Consider the following 19546-nt stretch of genomic DNA (forward strand, 5'->3'; position numbering starts at 1 on the left):
AGCTGCACCCAATCTGAACTTGAGTGTCCCACTTCCCATGCCCAAAACAGCAACAGACATGCGTCTAAATTTGGCCTTCACCTGCTCTGGCCTTCAAGTCAAAAGACAAATGACCTATTTTTTTTTTTTTTTTTTTTATGAATTATTATAGTGTGTTTTTTTTAAATGTGTAAATAGTCTGTAACTTAATTTTGAACTGAAATGTATATACATACAGTTCATACAGATTATTAACTCTTATTTATTCTTTAGAGCATGACATGACTGAGAACAGATTTTTTTTAAATATGAGTTTTAATAACTAATTTCTATTAACTAAATTATTTTGTCTTTGCTATTATAAGGGGGCTAATAATATGGCTCTTTAAGTTTGTTTTTTACTGCAGCCAAACGGTTAAAGTTTCCATAAAACATCCTTTTTTAAAATGTATTTTAATAAATAACAACAATATTTTAATGAATAAATAATTTTCATTTATTTTAAATAATTTTTTTTATGTTAATACACCAAAAAAATTAAAAATTCAACTTTTGTATACAGTCTTAAGGCATAGCTCAGAGTACAGTAGCTTATATACTGTGTGCAGTGCAGGTATGACTGTACAGCTGAGGAAATCCCAAAGTTACTGCAATGTAACATCCATGAGGTCAATGAATAACTCGAGAAGGAATCTTGGAAAATCTCAAAGAAGGAACCTTAGGGAAAAAAAAGCTTAATCTTTTACAGCTCTTGGGCAATGTGTTTTTGGTGTGCACGGTCAAAAGGAATGTATAAATGAATAAAAAAGCTGCTTAATGAAAGAATAACTATGAATGTGAGTAGAAATATAAATCAGTTTACAAATTAACAGTACAAAGATGTTTATGTAAAAGAGCCTTTGCATGATTTATTAAACTGATTATAAAATGGACGCAGGATAACAGACGGACGGAGATTAAAAATAAAGCTTTGTTCTGACTCAAAAGCTTCTAGAAGGAAGCATAAATGACAGCGCAACAGGCTTGATGACAGTACAATAGCACTGACAAAGTGAATATAAATACCACAGACGGTTATCAAATCATTTAATCACTGGGCAATACACAGGATACACCATGGTGCGTGAAAATAATTAACATCATAAAAGGCTATTTGTGTTGGGAAATAATAAAGTACCTAATACAGGAAGGAAGGAATTTGGTATCGTTTATTCAGTTAGTCTTTATATAACTAAACATTCAATGAAAAAACATTTTTTAATTTAAAAATATTCACAAATTCTTATTTTTTAAAGCTGAAGATACTTAAGTTTACTTATTAGTTTAAAGTCTGCATGAACCGTGTGTTGCTAAGACTTTTATTTCAGTATGTTGATGTGCTTCCACCTGAAACGTAGTATTAAGTAGGGGGTGGGGCTTTCATTTTGCACATCATTCCCTCATAACAAACTAGCAGTTTCTTTGGAAGCCCTTAGGTTGATGTACTTACTGAAATGACATATTGAGTAGGAACTGGAGCTTTCTTTTTGCGCATATTTCACTAATAGCAATCTAACGGTAAGAGGTCCCAAACAAATTGTTAATCCACTGAAAAAACAACACTTTGTTTTGGTCCTCTTGAGCTAGCAACATTTTACTTTACATTTAAAATGACCCAAGTTATGTTTAAAGTTAGTAAAAATTTCCTTGCAAACACAAAGAGTATGTTGATGAGTGTGAGCTTGTGAACATGTGATAAAATAATTCCCCAGCAAACTGTACAATCCGATTCAATGTCACGCGAGTTCTGAACAAACCATTGCAAAAGTGATACTATTTTTTTATCAATAGTTGATCATGTTTTTCATGCAAGAATGTAACGTTTCAAAACTTAAATCTGTGGTTTATTTCTAAAGATTGTGTCATTTTAAATGAGTTGATAGCTCAGATTTCTAACCAACCAGGTGTGTTTAACAGTCTTTGGTTTCATGAATCAATTATTTTTCTTATAGTTTATTACGTTTGGCTAAGCATAAAATTGTTAATCCAAAGATCTCATATTTCCATGTTAATCTTAAAATTTAAATAAAGGTGCAGTAGTGCAACCAAAAATGTTGTTTCAAACCTGGATGATTTTTTTCAAGTTATTTTTGAAGATGTTGGAAACCAAATTGCTTTTGGGGCTGCAACAACATTCCTTAAAAAAAAAAAAATATATATATATATATATATAGTAATAATAATAAAAAAATATGTATTTCAGTATGTTGATGTGCTTCCACAATTAAAGTAAATGATCTACATGTGTTTATATCTATTTTTATACTCTGGGTAAGACTAAAAATGATCATCCAATTAAATAATAAATATTATATAAATATAATATAAATAATAGTAAATATTGTCGGGCCGACATCTCCCATAATTCCATTAGCCCAAACTGTCTGTCAGCAAATGTACATGCATTTACAACATGTGCACACGAGACAGTCACAGTCACGGTAAAATCAAATGCTGAATTGAAACTTCTGAATCAATCCTGAATCAAAATTGGAGTTACTTTTGCACGCTGGAGGAAAAATGACACCATGGCTAAAGCAATTCTTGTAGACATGTAATGTTAAAACTAAATTAGTCCCCTAAAGCTGATTTCAAGAGTTCACACTTAGATATTGCTTGACGACTGTAAGCAGGTTTGGCATGCTGTCCCGGGAGAGAACCCTGAGCTCGGAGATAGTTGAGCCCAGGGCTCCCGCCAGTTCCATAGAGCATGTAAGGGGAGTACGAGATCAGGTGGTTCTCGAGAGCTCCCCTTTTTTAAAGGGAGGAAAGGAGGAGATAGGGGGTGGATGGGGGGTTTCTTCGGAAAACGAAGATAAGGGAGTAATATCTAGCTAGGCTATTTATAGTAATTTGGAATAGATCTTATTGGCTAACTAATGAGTGTAGATAGGCGGCCAGCTGCGGTCAATTATATCACGTGCTCCTCTCGAAATTAGTTTAAAAACTTCACTTCAAGAGTTCACACTTAGATATTGCTTGACGACTGTAAGCAGGTTTGGCATGCTGTCCCGGGAGAGAACCCTGAGCTCAGAGATAGTTGAGCCCAGGGCTCCCGCCAGGTCCATAGAGCATGTAAGGGGAGTACGAGATCAGGTGGTTCTCGAGAGCTCCCCAAATGCATGAAGCTCGGGACAGCAGCCGTGTATTCGAAGAAACTGCCCAAAAGGCTTGAAATGCTATATCCGGCTGCTGGATATAGTTATTTGCAAGGAAATGTAAAGAGGGCTCCTTGGAGCAAAGGGTGAAACAGGTTCCTGCGGGAACCCGAGCAGAGTTGGCTTGGGCTGTGAATACTCTTGCTGGAGTAGAGACTCGGGGAGACCCCTGCGGGGGTCAGAGCCATGGGGTGGGCGGGAATCCTGCTGGAGTCATTACAAGGGAAGGGGAGTGAAGGACTCCGGCTGGAGAGGGGGGTGAAGGGGGGCAGGGGAGGGGCGGGGACTCCGAAGGAGTAATTGCTCGAGGAACACTCCTTGCGGAGATAGAGCTGGGAGGTGGCAGCACTATATATAATTATATATTTATATGAAACCTATAGATATATAAATATATAATGGGGTAATCTAGGGCCTTGGGGGGGGCGTTTTTTACTGACTCTTGAGAGAGTCGAAGCTCTTGGCTCTCCTGCGGGAGAGAGAGCTGTATGTGCCATCTCCAGCTGGAGTCGGGAAAAGGAATGGTCGGTGAAGCCCCAGCTGGAGGGTGAAATGGCAGTTGGGCGATGACCCCTGCGGGGGTCCGGTGCTCGGGATTAACTCCGCGGGAGTTAGAGCGTGAGGGTGACAGCACTATATATAAATATATATTTATATGCGTGGGTGCATATATATATACATATATATAAATAAATTTAAAAAATAAAAGATAAATGTGAGAAATAAACAGAAATAAATGAATAAAAGCTAGGGCCGGGGAGGGTCGGTGACATGGCTAGTGTCACAGCTCAGGGCTGGGTGAGCTATTTGGCTGGCTCCAGTAGGAGTCTGGAAAGATGAGGGGAAGGTGAAGACTCTTTCTGGAGGGTGACGGGCGGTATAGGTGCTCTGGGGGTGTTCCTGCGGGAACAGAGCGTGAGGGTGACAGCACTATATATAAATTCATATTTATATGCGTGGGTGCATATAGATGTGAATTTATACAAATAAAATCAAACAAAGAGAAAATAAATAGTGCTATACTATATGTCATTGAAATTACATATAATATAAAAAGCTAAGGCCGGGCCGTGAGATGATTCCTGCGGGAATCGAAGCTCGGGGTAACGCCCCTGCGGGGGCCAGAGCCATGGGGGGGGCGGGGTCCTACAGAAGTTAGAAAAGTTGATGGGCAGTGAAAACTTCTGTGGCAGCGGCCAGGGGGGGCGGGGGTGACGGGGGGGCCTGGGCAGGGAAAGAACTCTTACTGTAGTTGGGTGAGTGAAAAGGGGGAGAAGGCTGAGTGCAAATCAGCTGGAAGGAAGAAAAGAAATTAGATGGCTGGGTCATGCCCGCGCCCTTGAGAGACTTGGTAGTTCCTCTGCCCTCGGGAAGCTGGTATAGCTGGGTTGTGTTCTTTCCTTGTACTAGGCTCGTGCCTTTGGCCGCTGGGATAACTGCAACGGCTGGTGAGAGTCCTCTGGGCTTCCCTGAGATGACTGTGGCTGAGTCGGATGTAGGTTTTGAAGGCGTCAGAAGACCACCTTCCTAGTGTTTGTATGTGTTGTTGTGATAACCCTTTGTGTGCTGCTGTAGTGGCGGCTCCAATTCTGAATGAGTGACTGGAGTATGATTCTGATGGGAAGCCTGAGTTGGTTAGGACATATTTAAGGTGTTTTTGGAACCAAAAGCGTGTCACTGGGTGGTGTGTGTCGTCTATGAAAAGGGGGTCTAGGGGACTTGCACTTAGTGTTTTCCTGTAGTGTGTGTAAGCTAGAAGAGTTTGGAATGGGCTTGTGGGGGAGGGAATGTTGAATATGTAGATGCAATGTCCCTTTCTGGACTGATCTGTTTTACTTTGCTTAATGAGGAAAGCAATTGTTTCCTCATCAATCAAGGTCAGATCTGCTATAGTAGGGTGGATAGAGGGATCGAATTTAGATGTAACTGTAAATTCAGAACATCTTAGAAATCCAAAAAAGGCAAGAATAAACATTGCATCTAGGGTATGATCTGTATGAAATGAAAAATAGCCTTTCCTGAGTGTGGAAATGCATTTAGCTAGTATGTTGTGTGTGATGGGTAGCCTTGTGTCTGGGAGGGGGGGGCGGGTCTTCTGAATGCCTTTAATAAGAAGGCTAGTTTGTGAGTTAGTGATAGATTCAGAACTGGAGCCGTACATGAGTTTGTGAAAAAACTGAATGCCACTTAAATAGCTCTTAATCGAGTTTGCCTGGATATGTTTGTGAGAATGAAGGTAAGTGATAAATGATGTGATTGTAAGTAGGGAGAAATTGGGGAATGTAGTGTTGTATAGTGAATGGAAATGTTTGAATGTTTTCCATGCAGTGAGATAAGCTTGTAAGGTTCTTGGAGCCACCGCTTGCATAATGAGAGATATGGATGCTTGGTGCAGATCGTGCATGGGATGATTTATTGGAATATCATCTCTGAATAAGGAGGGATGGGCGTCGGGTGCTGCTCCGCCTCCGGCGCTAATTCTCTGAATTTCTGAAAATGAAGACGAGAGAGAGAGTCAGCAATTTGATTATGAAAACCAGGAACATGTACAGCAGTTATAATAAACTGTTTTTTGGCTGAAGTCCAAATAAGGCGACGGAGAAGCGGCATTAGAGCGGGGGAGTGAGAGCGCCCTCTATTAATGCAGTGAACGATGGCTTCATTGTCACAGTGAATGAGAATGCTGGAAGCAGACCATTCATCTCCCCATAATAGGGTCGCGACGACTATGGGGTATAGTTCGAATAATGCGGATGAATATTGGTGTGATGGAACCTCTAACATTTGGGGGGGCCAATTGGATGCGAACCAGCGGCCTTGGTAGTAACCGCCAAATCCTATGGATGGAGCACTTAAGGAAGGAAATCCAGAGGCTGAGTTCGTTTCGGCATGGATCGGATAAGGATATATTTCTTCTAGACTCTGAACTGATGCTGCGAGTTGAAGGAGGTGAGTGACGAACGGGCGTCCTTGAGGTATGATGCGCATGGCGAAATTTAAATGTCCTAATATTGACAGCAGTTCGCGTTTAGAACATTCTTGTTTCTCCAAAAATATGGAAGATAGAGAAATGATGCGATCAACTTTCTCTTTGGGTAAAGATGCTTGAAATTTGTTAGAGTCCAAATTGATGCCTAAGAATTCTATGAAGGTGCTGGGGCCGGCGGTTTTTTCTTCAGCTAGAGGGATGCCGAGTTTGGCAAACACTGCTTTGGTAATCTCTAGGTGTTTAGCAGGTGGGGAATTTGGAGGGGAAATTATGAGGAAATCATCTAGTAGGTGGACTACGTGCGGAATGCCGTAATTGTTAGCGAGGATCCAGCATAATGCTTCTGAAAGCATGTCGAAGATTTTGGGGCTACTTCTGCAGCCGAAGGTTAAACGGACTGCAAAGTAGAATTGGGATTTCCAATTAATGCCAAAGAGATGCCAGAACTCGGGATGCAATGGCATAATTTTGAAAGCTGACGTGATGTCTACTTTCGCGAGCTAGGCGTCGCGTCCGACGAGTTTAATTAAAGAAATGGCTTGGTCTATATCGTGGTAATTCAGAGAGAATTCGTCAGGTGAAATTATGCTGTTGACACTTGAATAGGCGGAATTATGGGGAGAAGACAGGTCGATAATTAGCCGTTTTTTGCCCGAAAATTTTCTGGTCGCTACTCCAATTGGGCTGACTCGATAGGTGCTAAACGGGGGGGCAAGAAAGGGACCGATCATAAATTTATTATCGATCTCTTTCTTTATTAATTGCTCCACCACTTCTGGTTCAGCGTTAGCAGATTGAAGGTTAGGACATGCGAGGTTATAGGAAGGAAGAGTCGAAACACCGGGGTGGAATCCATTAGACAGACCTGAAATGAGAAATTCAGAAAAGTTAGGATCAGGGTGCATGCATAATTCATGGTAAAGATTAGAAATATTGACAGGAGTCGACAAATAGGATCTATGTTTTTTATTTGCTTTCCACACTTGGCAGACTACTCGAGCATGAGCGCCACCGCAGTAACTGCAAATGTGTAAGTATTTGCAAGGGTGGCGGAAACATCTGGCTGCGTTAAAGTTATTGCAAGCTAGAGATGATGGAGGGTTTTGAGAGGAGGGAGGGGGGAGAAGAGCAGGGATAGCAGAGGTAGATGGGCGGGGTACGTAACTAGTGGATCTTGGGGTTTGTAGTTCTTTCTCAGAGGAGGGGATTATGAAGGGACAGGAAGTGGTTGGGTGAAGGTTTGAGCGGCAGACCGCGCAGGAAAGATTGCGGCATCCTAGAAAAACTCTGTTATGGAGATCAGTGTCCAAAGCCCCCCAATAAGAACACTGATTCCATTGAGCAACGCGAATAGCGCATTTTGCTGAAAATAATTTGTGATATGTATAGAAATGCGTTCCCCCATAGGAGAGTGCGAGCTCCGAAATGATAGCCATATAGTCGTTCAGCTCGCGCCTCCTATGGGGAAAGACAGAGCAGATGGTGTCTGTATAACGTGAGAAAGCTACGTGGAATTCAGCTATTGTGAGTGTGCGAGGTTGAGAGCTGACTGGTGATTTAAGTGTAATGGTGAATTCGCCGCAATCCACCTGTCGATCTGCCGAGGGAGGTGCAATAGGTGAAAGGAGTGTAGAGAGGTCTATGTCTGCACCTGATAGGATGAGGTTCCTGACTGTGTTGGAGATCTGAGGTGGTTCCAGGACTGGAGCGTTATGCGGAATGGGAAGGGGTGTGGCTGTGGCTAGGGTGAAGGGGGCTCGTGCGGAAGATGTGTTAGTACAGAAAGCATTTTGTTGGGGAGGGTTAGTAATGGAAGTGGGTGCTTGGAGGGATGTAGAGGGAAAAAAGGGGGGATTAGTAGATGAAAAATTAGCAGGCAGAGGGAGAGCGTTGGAGCTTGTAGGAAAGGATTGAGTGGGAATAAGTTGGGTTGAAGAATGAGGGAGATTAGAAGAAAGATTGGGAATAAGTTGAGTTGAAGAATGAGGGAGATTAGAAGAAAGAGAGAACTGAGGAGGGTTGAGAGTCGGGGGAATTGCTTGAAGAGTCGGACTGGAGTTTCCGCTGGATTGTGGGGCTGGAGGCCAAAGGAGGGGGGTGGGAAGTCCTGGAGTGGCATAATTGTCCGGTGGATTCACTGTGTGTTGGTTGGTAGAAGGTGCTGTCTGTCCTGTAGCTTGAGGTTGCTTTTTATTAGTTTTCTTGGTTGCTTTCTTGGGTGGTCCAGGGGGGTTTCTTGAGTGCTGAGTAGCGGAGGGTTGTGGATAGGGGGTGTGGCGGGAGCGAGTTGGTCTACTGTCTTGGGGAGGCGGAGTTGGTGACGGGATGGCTTCGTACAGTTTCAGAAGTTCGGATTTATTGCAGCGGGTGGGGATGGAAATTCCGGCGTTTGTGAGTGACTGGCGGAGTTCAGAAACAGTCATTTTGTTGGATGTGATGGATGAAGATCTTGCAGGGGCGTAGGATGAAGCGGGAGACGGTAAGTTGCGGTTTGGAGATGGAGATTGCGTGCGGCGATGGGTTCTTGTGACTGTGGAGCGGATGGGTCTTCGGCCTCTGATAGGAGCCTCGGTGTTTATTTGGGTTTGTTGTTGTGTTTGGGCTGGTGTTTCCGGGAGAGCTGGTGTGTTGGTTCCTTCCATGTTGCTTGTTGATGGCTTTGATGTTGGATTGTTCTGTTTAGGTTGTGAGTTATTTCTGTTGTTGTCGCTGTTTTGTTGTAGCTGTTGTAGTAGCTGTTGTTGTTGAAGCTGTTGTTGTTGTAATGTTAGCTGTTATTGTTGATGTAGGCTGTTGTTGCAGTTGTTGTTGCTGTTGTTGTTGCTGTTGTTGTTGTTGTTGCTGTTGTTGTAGCTGTTGTTGTAGCTGTTGTTGTAGCTGTTGTTGTAGCTGTTGTTGTAGCTGTTGTCGTTGTTGTTGTTTGTTGTCGAGGGTTTCGGTAGTTTGTTAGGAGCAGGGTTTGTCCTTGTTCCTCGGAAAACGAAGGTAAGGGAGTAATATTTAGCTAGGCTATTTATAGTAATTTGGAATAGATCTGATTGGCTAACTAATGAGTGTAGATAGGCGGCCAGCTGCGGTCAATTATATCACGTGCTCCTCTCGAAATTAGTTTAAAAACTTCACGTAGAGTGTGCTATGAATGGGTTATATACACAGAAGTGTTGTTCAGCCACTAATATCTCCAGGTGAAAGATTGATGTGACTATTTTCAGTTTCATAAGGGAACTTTGACAGCATTAGTAATGTAGATTTATATTTAGTTTAACAACAAAACATCAGCAAATAGTGTTATTCTGCGTAACCTGCTTTACTGAGGTGAAGTTTTATATTCGCATTGGTTCATTTTTGAACAATGACGTGCTCCCTACACAGTTTACCACACTAATATTTGCTCTGAAATAGCATGTAAGTGTGGCTTATAATAATTGAAGTTCCTGCACGCCACCAGCCAAACACTAACTACATTTGTAACTGGCGAATGACATGAGCTAGTGGATTGTTTGCTGTTGTGTTGTGGTGCACACGTTCGTGATTTCAGGAGGCGTGACTTGAATCACAGTCCCTCCCCACCACCCAAAGGTAATATGCTAACCGGTTAGCATTTTGGCAGATCACCTTCTGCACCTTTAAGTAGGGGGCGGGGCTTTCATTTTGCACATCATTTCCTCATAACAAACTAGCAGTTGCTATGGAAGCCCTCAGGTTTATGTACTAAAATGAAATATTGAGTAGGGGCTGAGCTTTCTTTTTGCGGATCTTTGACTAATAGCAATCTAGCAGAAAGAGGATCCGAATAAACTATTGTTAATCCAATACTTTGTTTTGGTAATCTTAAACTAACAAAATAAGCTATGTAAAAGTTAATTTCACATGAACTTTACATTTAAAATGACACAAGTTATGTTTAAAGTTAGGAATAATTTACTTCCAAATATTTTTTTATAATTAATTCAGAAAGGATGGATGTGAATTGATCAGAGATTTTAAGATGTTGAAAATAAGAACAATTTTATGTGTATGTTTATGTCTACATGTGGAATGACATTATGGAATAATCTGGAACAGATTGTAAAACAGTCTCTAGACAGTAAAAGGTTGTATGCAGATATATTTGAGAGACAGAGAGAGGTGATTTTGAAATTGCAACTAGATGAATGTATTATGAATATTCAGTTGGTGATAGCAACACTTTAATTTTACATTTAACTAAACTAACATTCTAACGCCAGCCATATATTAAGTACATGCAATTAATTAATTTAACTCAGTAGTTAAATGAATTTACACTGTAATTATGTCACCTTCAAATAAAATGTAACCGTAGTGACTGGAGTAGGGTGTAAAGTTTGGGTTTGTGTTAAAGAAATGTACAAATGGTGTAAGCACTTCAAAAATGACTAAATCAACACAATTTTTGAGGTTTCTTTGGGGACAACTATATATTTTACATTTAATCCACTTAAATTTGTAAAAACAAATAAGTTAATGTTGTTAATGTCGAAGTTAATACCTTTATGTGGTCCCAACAAAAAGAAGGATAAAAGAAATGGTTATCGATTGATTTTTGGGGGGAGAAAATATTTTTTTTTTAATTCACAGATGTGTAGATGTTTTATTGATTAAGATTGAATGTATTTGTGATTGAACAATTGTGTGTGAAAACTGTATGGTTGTTTAGTTTAAAATAAATTTCAAATAAAAAAAATTAAAAACAGGACACCTTGAAGGCAGATCAAGTCAGATAATACTTCTTGTACAGCAGGTAATTTCTAATCATAGGTGGAAAGGAATCCATTATAATGGTATTTCAGAGTCTTTTAACGGTCATGTGCTTTCTGATTTCCAGACGACAGAGGTGCTTCAGGGATCGTGGGTTGTCTGGAACAAATTCAAAAGCTATTAGTCTGCGTTCCTGGAGACTGTGGAGCAATCGATCTGTTGCTAGAAAAGTGATATTACAGGTACTATCTTCTCGCATGCATTGGGTCATTTTTAGACTGCGAGCTGCAGTTTAAAGAAGTTCCTTCATTTGACACAGAATGACATTATCATATGTTAAGAAAGACTGGCTAAACAAATAAATGATTGATTGCGAACCCAGTGAACTCACTCAAGATGGCACATATCTCTGCCCACTCCTTTTGTTTCTCTAGAATACATCTGAGACGTGAGCAGACGGGGACGTGGCTGACGTAGTCCAGTAGGATCAGAATTACTTGTCCAGACAGTTCAACCAGGCACCACAAACTCATGAAGTCACATAACTGTGATTTAATTGGAAAAAAGTTATATTTTTCCTTCCATATAGCACTTTAAAAGCCATAATATTCATAGTCTTAGTCTTATAAAATAACACTTACACTACTTGGATTTCATAATTCCTAATCTATTATCTGCAAGCCAGGCTCATTCTGAAAATGCACTGCTATCTACATTTCTAAAAAGCACCTAATACATCCCAGCAGCTACTTTTTTTGAGAAGGGTCTGGCTGCAGAGTTGCACTTGCATCATCAGGCTTGCACTCTAGGCCTTGCACGCTCAGGCACTCACACTTCCTATGCAAGTGACGTCATTTACAATCGTCACCTGCAGCTGTCACATCACCTGAAATCAACACAAATACACCAAAAGTAAGTTTCCAGCACATTTGCCTTGACAGTGACGACATTGTAAAATTATTCTTAGAACTTAAGTTGTACACCATGACACTATATGAAATCGAAGTTGCAGCGCAGCTTCAACAGTCTCTACATGATCCAAGCCCAGTTTTATAGGTCCTCCAAACATAATGTCGAGATCAACTCAATAAGGGAACGTCTTGACTCACTTAATGGAAAGAAAGTGGCACAGATGATGTGTTACATCCGTTACCTCAGAGATTTTTTCACCTGTTACGGTTTATTTTTTATTTAGCCTTCTATATTATTATTATTATTATTATTATTATTAATATTATTATTATTATCTTCATGATTGTGTTGTGGTAGAGTTTTTGTTTTATTAATTGCTGTTTTCTTTCCTTTGAGGCTGGCTCTGCCTTGAACCTGCCGCTAATTCGGCTTGTCACCTTTATAAGCAGAAGTTGAGTGCGTGTCGTGGTGACTCTTGTTTTTAGTGCGGCTGACTGATCCTCCCGATCTTGTCTGTCTTTTGAGAGTATGACCCGTACTTGTTGAATCTCTCTGTATCTTGTCCTGATGAAGGTCTGAGACTTCTGTGCGCGTCTTGTGCAGCCGCTGAGGAGCCATGCTGGTGTTGTTATTTGATCTATGCTTTATTTATACTTTATCTATATTTTCTCTATGGTTTATGTTTTGTGTTTGTTTGTTTAAGTAATTGTTTTGACTGAGAGATATTGTTTAATTAATGATTTAAATTTTTGTTGCCACCTTAATTTGATTGGACGCTTATATTTGTCATGTTCACCAGCGAACAACCACCAGATGTCGCTGGTAAACACTCACACACAAACACACACTTAGAGCTACACTTCCGCTTTTCCCTGGACTACATTTTCATACATGCACTTCTCCCTGACACCCATGCTCATTCACCTAACTTGATTGCATTCACCACCTGAACCTTGTCATAGACTAAACTCTCACAGCTAAAGCCACCCACACAATGATTATTTGGACTATTTAAACCCCTCTTTTCCACACACATGTTGCCGAGTCTTGCTTATCTGTAAGGTGACATTACAACGCGTTATCCTGGTCTTGTTTTCCCGTGTTTTGATCTTAGCCTTGTTTATCCAGTTCTCATGTTTAGCCGCCTGCCTTCTGACCCCTCGCCTGTGTTTGATTACAATTCTGGACTGCCTGTATAGATCTGTTTGCACCTGTGTTGACCATTGCTCGCCTGACTATTCTGAATATACCTGCATTTGAATACTACCTTCTGTTGTCAGTGTCACTCCCCGGCGTAACAATATTCTGGTCTCTAAATAAATAGAAAATTGTATTTCTGGTTTCCGTGTCCTTTTATGTTGCTAACCCCTTCCCTAGAGGAGCCTAAAAAAACTGGGGTTCGTAACACATCAGGGACACCCTTAATTTAAATTACCGAAGGACTTTCATGCAAGCAGCCACAGGTAGCGATTGTAAATGACATCACTTGCAGAGGAAATGCGGTTGCCTAAGCATGCAAGTCCGAAAGTGCAAGCCTGTAGGTGCAAGTGCAAATCTGCAGCCAGAATCTATTGACATTTTTTGCAGTTTTTGTTTTCATGAATCCACCAGAGGCTGCTGTGTACACCTTTTGAACACCTTCTGTTCGCACATGCTGTTCTTGCGTAAAGCCACCAGAGGCCGCTGTTGACTGGCTGTTTGACTGACTGAATGACTGACTGAACGATCGACTCACCCACCCTCCACCTTCCCTAAACCCAACCAATAGTGTTTAAAAAAAAAACGATTGACCCGCCGACCCACTCCTCTAAACCCAACCTACAGTTTAAAAAAGCAATCCAGTTAGATGAAAGTCCTCCCATGGTTTTTACATTGTTTTCAGATTTTACCACATTCTCACCCTGTTATTTACATGTTTATTTTATTTTTTGGATTTAGTTTTTGTCCTACCTGCTTTCTAAACCTTCACCTGACTTAAACCTTGTCGTTGTGGTCAACTTTTCTCTGCATTTTAAGTCTGGCGAACTAACGGGATAACCTAACAGCAGGAAAGCCGTCCATATGGAGGTAAGTGGTCAGCTTTTTAGCGTGAAAAGGAACCACGTCATATTGCAGTTTTAAAAAGTTTTTAAAAGGTTTCAAATTCATTTTGAAGCCATGCGTTCTTCTGGCTACATAATTTGCGATCTCCAGAAATATATAAAGGGTTACGTTTTCAAAATGAGCCTGTGTTGAATATCAAACTGAAGCTTTTTTGTAAAATATTGCTAAAAAATCAATGCTGTCTCACTGCAATTCATAACTTTTTGACTTAATGGCTAATTTATAAGAATTTGTACTATGATTTGCTCATCCACCAATGACGGTTGGGTTTAGGAGTGGGGTTTTGTGCCATACCTCCTTTTGAAATTCGAACATTTTCAAATTAAAAACTAAACTAACAAAACATAAAAATAGTTAAGTTTCCTTGTGAGCACAGTAGCTTCCATCGAATTCAGAATCTCGCCGGATGTAGTAGGTAATCTGGGTACTTCTCAAATACTTTTTTTTTTTAAATACTATAACTTTAAACATACTAGGCTTGCATGCTGTTATGTTAACTAGTATGGAAGTATGCAATTTAAGACAGTCAATATTTCTCAACCATGTTCCTGGAGGGCCACCAACACTGCATGTTCTAGATCTGTGCCCATCAATATTTAAAAAAAAAAATTAATAAATAAAAAATGGTTAGATCTAACCTTGTTTTGGACAAATTTTAATTGGAAGCCAAACCAAGTCACACTTTGCTGTCAGTTGTAATGTTTTCTCCTTTATTTGTGCAAAATATTGTTTTGTACACAAGAAACACTCACCAGCCACTTTATTAGGTACACCTGTCCAATTGCTTATTACCGCAAATTTCTAATCAGCCAATCACATGGCAGCAACTCAATGCATTTAGGCATGTAGACATGGCCAAGACGATGAAGAAGAAAGGTGATTTAAGTTACTTTGAACGTGGCATGGTTGTTTGTACCAGACAGGCTGGTCTGAGTATTTTAAAAACTTCTGATCTACTGGGATTTTCATGCTCAACCATCTCTAGGGTTTACAGAGAATGGTCTGAAAAAGAGAAAATATACAGTGAGTGGCAGTTCTGTGGGCACAAATGTCTTGTTGATGCCAGAGGTCAGAGGAAATCTGCCAGACTGATATGAGCTCATAAAAAGGAAAGAGTTATTCAAAAACCACTTGTTACAACCAAGATCTGCAGAGGAGCATCTCTGAACACTCAACACATCCATCCTTAAGGCGGATGGGCTACAGCAGCAGAAGACCACACCAGGTGATGAGTCTCTATGAGTCTTTATTCCTACTGCGACATTTGGATGGTAGGGTCAGAATTTGACATCAACAACATGAAAGCATGGATCCATCCTGCCTTGTATCAACGGTTCAGGCTGCTGCTGGTGGTGTAATGGTGTGGGGGATATTTTCTTGACACACTTTGGGTCCATTAGTACCAAATGAGCATTGTGTCAATTCCACAGACTACCTGAGTATTGTTGCTGACCATGTCCTTCCCTTTATGACCTTTATGTAACCATCTTCTGGTGGCTACTTCCAGCAGGAAAACACACCATGTCATAAAGCACGAATCATCTCAGACTGGTATCTTGAACATGACAATGAGTTCACTGTACTCAAATGGCCTCCACAGTCACCAGAGCTCAATCCAATAGAGCACATTTGGGATATGATGGAATGGGAGATAAGCATCAGTGATGTGCAGCCATCAAATCTGCAGCAATTGCGGGATTCTACATGTCAATATGGACCAAAAACTCTGATGAATATTCAGTACCTTGTTGAATGGGTCCGTGACGTCATCGACTTTCGCTTTAAGATTTGAAGGGCTAGCATTGTACCAGACCCCCTTAAGTGGTTTCTTTTAAAGTGTACAATCTATATTTTATGCACATATGCATCACTTTGGTTATTATTTGACTGTACAAAAGTTATTTACACTTAAACACACAGTATTTTGGATACCCGAGCTGGGTATTTTACATTGGTTAATTTTCATATTTTTCATATGACACATGTTATAGCTCAAATGAAAGCTCTTGCCAGTGTTCATACGGTTCTAGTATTCTTTTTACTGAATTATATTCACATATCAAACAGTTGCCGGACGAATCGCTGGGTTTCCATGGCGCAGAAGTGCAAACAATACATTTATGATCGATAAGCAGCCCCAGATAGCACAGACAGCTGTCCTTTCTTTGCCTTATGCTGTGCAATTCAGGGCCATTTCTCCTCTGTTTTTGAGGTGATGTGCATAAGTAATCCTTTTATATGTCTGTCGTGGTCCAAACACTGTGAATTATGTTTGATTAAACAAAAGAATAGTGAAATATGAAAACAATGATCGCTCCCTCTGGCTTGTATAGCACCTCTCATCAGTTGGAATACTATAACTTTTGCATAGATTACAGTAGAGACATTTATCTTTTTTCCTATGATTACAGACATCTGCAGGAACCACCAAATTTAATTACAGCAAGCTAGACCACACAGAGCCTAAAAGGTACACTTTCAAATTTGAGTTTATAAAAAAAAAAAAAAATACAAAAAGCGCCTTTTTTTTTTTATTTGGTGTTTATTATAACTCAGATAACATATACAGTTATTTTAAACACTTTCAATAGTGTTTTATGAAAATTCAAAGGGTTTTCTTTAAAATGATACCAAATATTTGCATTTACACCTCTGCATGTGGATTTGGGAAGCTTTTAAATTTGCTTTTAAATAGTCCTCTAGAATTCATCATAACTGCCAGTTTTTGATGCATTCTGGTATTTCCTCATGATGTTGTCCTAAAATCTGTGTAGGTGTAGGTTTTGGAACAGAACTTTTCCCCAATTTGTTGTTACTGTAATATATTTGGATTATGATCAGACTCAAAACTCACAGGTATTTTGTCTCATCCATCACAGATGACACAACATCCTCTCTGTGCATGTATGTTCTTCCAAGGAAACACCATGATTGAATGGAAGTCATGGTGACAATAAAAACATTTGTCTACATCAAATCCGTTATTAAGAAGTAATCGCATCATCTCTTCATCCTTTAGGCAGTACTGTAGAGATGTGGGAAATACTGTGTCAGTGAACACTGGGAGGAAAACTCATACCTCCCGGCTCTGACTGCCACTAGGAGGTAGTGCAGGGGATCCAGATCAGGTTTGGCCACAGCATCCAACAGCATCTCAGTGCAAGTCAAATCTCCATTAGAGACGGCAAAGTAAAGCACACTCCTATGCATGTACTGTAGTTGTCAGAGATGGTTTGGTCAAGTAGGGTGCTCACGTCAAAACCACTGTCAATCAGGAGCTGCAGGCACTGCATATGACCTCCATTTGCAGCAGAGTGTACGGGACTCTGGCCAGACTTTCTGACAGCTGTCCGGCTTGTGACTGATATCAGTATTTGTAACACACTGTAAATAAAATTGCTATGACACAGGTAAGTGCATTGTGAGGCTGTTTTGATCACTTACCATGAGCGTTATTAGGGTTTTCTGTGCCATATTTAAAAAAAAAAAAACATTACCATATTCAGAATTATTGGTTCTCTTGTAAAATATTTATTACTTTTCAAATATTTCAAAAGTAATGTTCAACAGAGCAAGAAAATTTTCCTAACACAGCATTTTCTGTTTTATTTTATTTTATGGAGAATATGTTATTTATTTTATTTTGGCTTGAATAAAAAAATACAAAAGAAAAACTGCTAAGTTCATTTATATTAGTATTTTTGTTAATTTTTTTCTTTTTTCAATTGGTGACAAAACAAATCACTGTTGTCCAGTGGTGGAAAAAGTACTGAAAAATCATACCTAAGTAAAAATACCATTATGGGCTTAAAAATGTAGTGCAAGTGGAGTAAAACTATCTGTTGTAAATATTACTCAAAATATGAGTAAAAAGTAGCCCCTTTTAAATTTACTCATGAGTAGTGAGTATTACACTTTTAACAGCTGATGTGTTTACATTTAATTTGTGGATGTGTGTAAATGCAACATTCTGTAGTGTATTTAGTTATTGCCCGGCAGGCACACAATGTCTTAAGACGTTAATAGTAGGTTAGATTTACCAACCAAACATCACTGTCATTTGACATTGTTATTGGCCTTAGACGCTGGATCAAATTTTGATTTTAATTAAAATAGAATTTTGGCCACCTAACATCACAACCTAAATCTAACCTAATATTAAAGCTTTTGATGCTGTGTGCCTGCTGGGCAATAACTAAATGCACTACAGAATGTTTTTACACACATCCACAAATTAAAGGTAAACGCATCAGCTTTTTACAGCATAATACTCACTACTCTTGAGTATTTCTGAAGGGGCTACTTTTTACTCATACGTTTTTGTAATATTCACAACAGATACTTTTACTCTACTCGCACTGCATTTTTAGGCAAGTAATAGTACTTTTACTTCGGTATGATTTTTCAGGACTCTTTCCATCACTTGGTGGAACTTACATTATGCTCTAACTGTCATTTCATAAGAAAAATGTATATTAAAAAAAATTGGATGTACACTGTTATACAGTACATTGTTAGGAGATAAATTTGACCAGTGGGAGACTGAAATTGTGTTTACATTAAAGTAAAAAGTATATAAAGTCAATGTGTTTAACTATCTACAATTATAGAACACTTACAGGTAGTGACCTTCGAAGGCTGCATGATGTATAGGAAGATGTACAGTTAAACTCGCTAGGTTTGGAGAGGCTCCATTTTCAAGCAGAAGGTTCACACAGTCTGAGTTTCCAGAACCTGCTGCATCCATCAACAAACTTTCACCCTTATATGACTGTCCATTCACATCAGCTCCTGATCAAGACGGATAAATTAAAACGGATTCAAATAAATGTTTTTGTTAAATTTTGGTCTCATCTACACTATCGATGTTTCTCACCATTTTTTAATAAGCACTTGGAGGACTTCTAGATTTGCGCACGCTGCTGCTACACCCAACTGGAGGACACCCTAACAGTCTCTAAATGACACTTGTCTACCACGTCTTAGCAGCAGCCTTAGGATGTCAACACAGCCCAACTGAGCAGCTTCATGTAGTGCAGTCCACCCCTTTGAACAAATCTGATCCGCTAATGCTTTATGTGCAATGAGAGTGTGCACCATTTGATAAGACTGGACTCTTACCGCTTGGATAAAATAAACAGAACTATTATAGTTATTATGGAAAATAGAAGAAAAAAAATGACTAACACAGGAGTGACCAATCCTGTTTCTGGTGAGCCAGTGTCCAACCAATTCAACTTGCCTAGATATTTCTGGTGATTCTGAACACCTAGACTGTTTGCAAAATTATGGTTAGTTTGATTTCACCATGTAGGATTTGTTCCTGTTGATCCTGGACCTAAATTTCAATCAAATTTAGGAGATAGCCTACTCAAAAGACATCCACTCTTTTGTGTTTCCCTGCAGTCTGCTTAGAAACTGTGCACGTACCTCGTCGCCAACCTAATTTCACCCTCATGTTCCTGGATTACCATCTATGTTGATCCTGGAACAACATTCTAACCAGCCAATCAGAATTAGGGGATACATTTACCGTTTATGTTTAGGCTTATGGTTAGGGTTATGCACTTCTACATGATTGTTATCCAACAATTATTCCCCTCTGATTTTGGGAATAATTTACAGTTATGGTTGGGTTTAGGGGTAG

At 39.7% G+C, this 19546-nt stretch overlaps 1 pseudogene; it reads right to left on the reverse strand.

The window, feature by feature from the left end:
• Nucleotides 1-3923: 3923 nt before the first annotated feature.
• Nucleotides 3924-19373, reverse strand: LOC100538200 (dynein axonemal heavy chain 12-like; annotated as a pseudogene).
• Between the last annotated feature and the right edge of the window lie 173 nt (nucleotides 19374-19546).

The sequence above is a fragment of the Danio rerio genome, chromosome 25 (genome assembly GCF_049306965.1).
Source record: "Danio rerio strain Tuebingen ecotype United States chromosome 25, GRCz12tu, whole genome shotgun sequence".
Classification (NCBI taxonomy): Eukaryota; Metazoa; Chordata; class Actinopteri; order Cypriniformes; family Danionidae; genus Danio; species Danio rerio.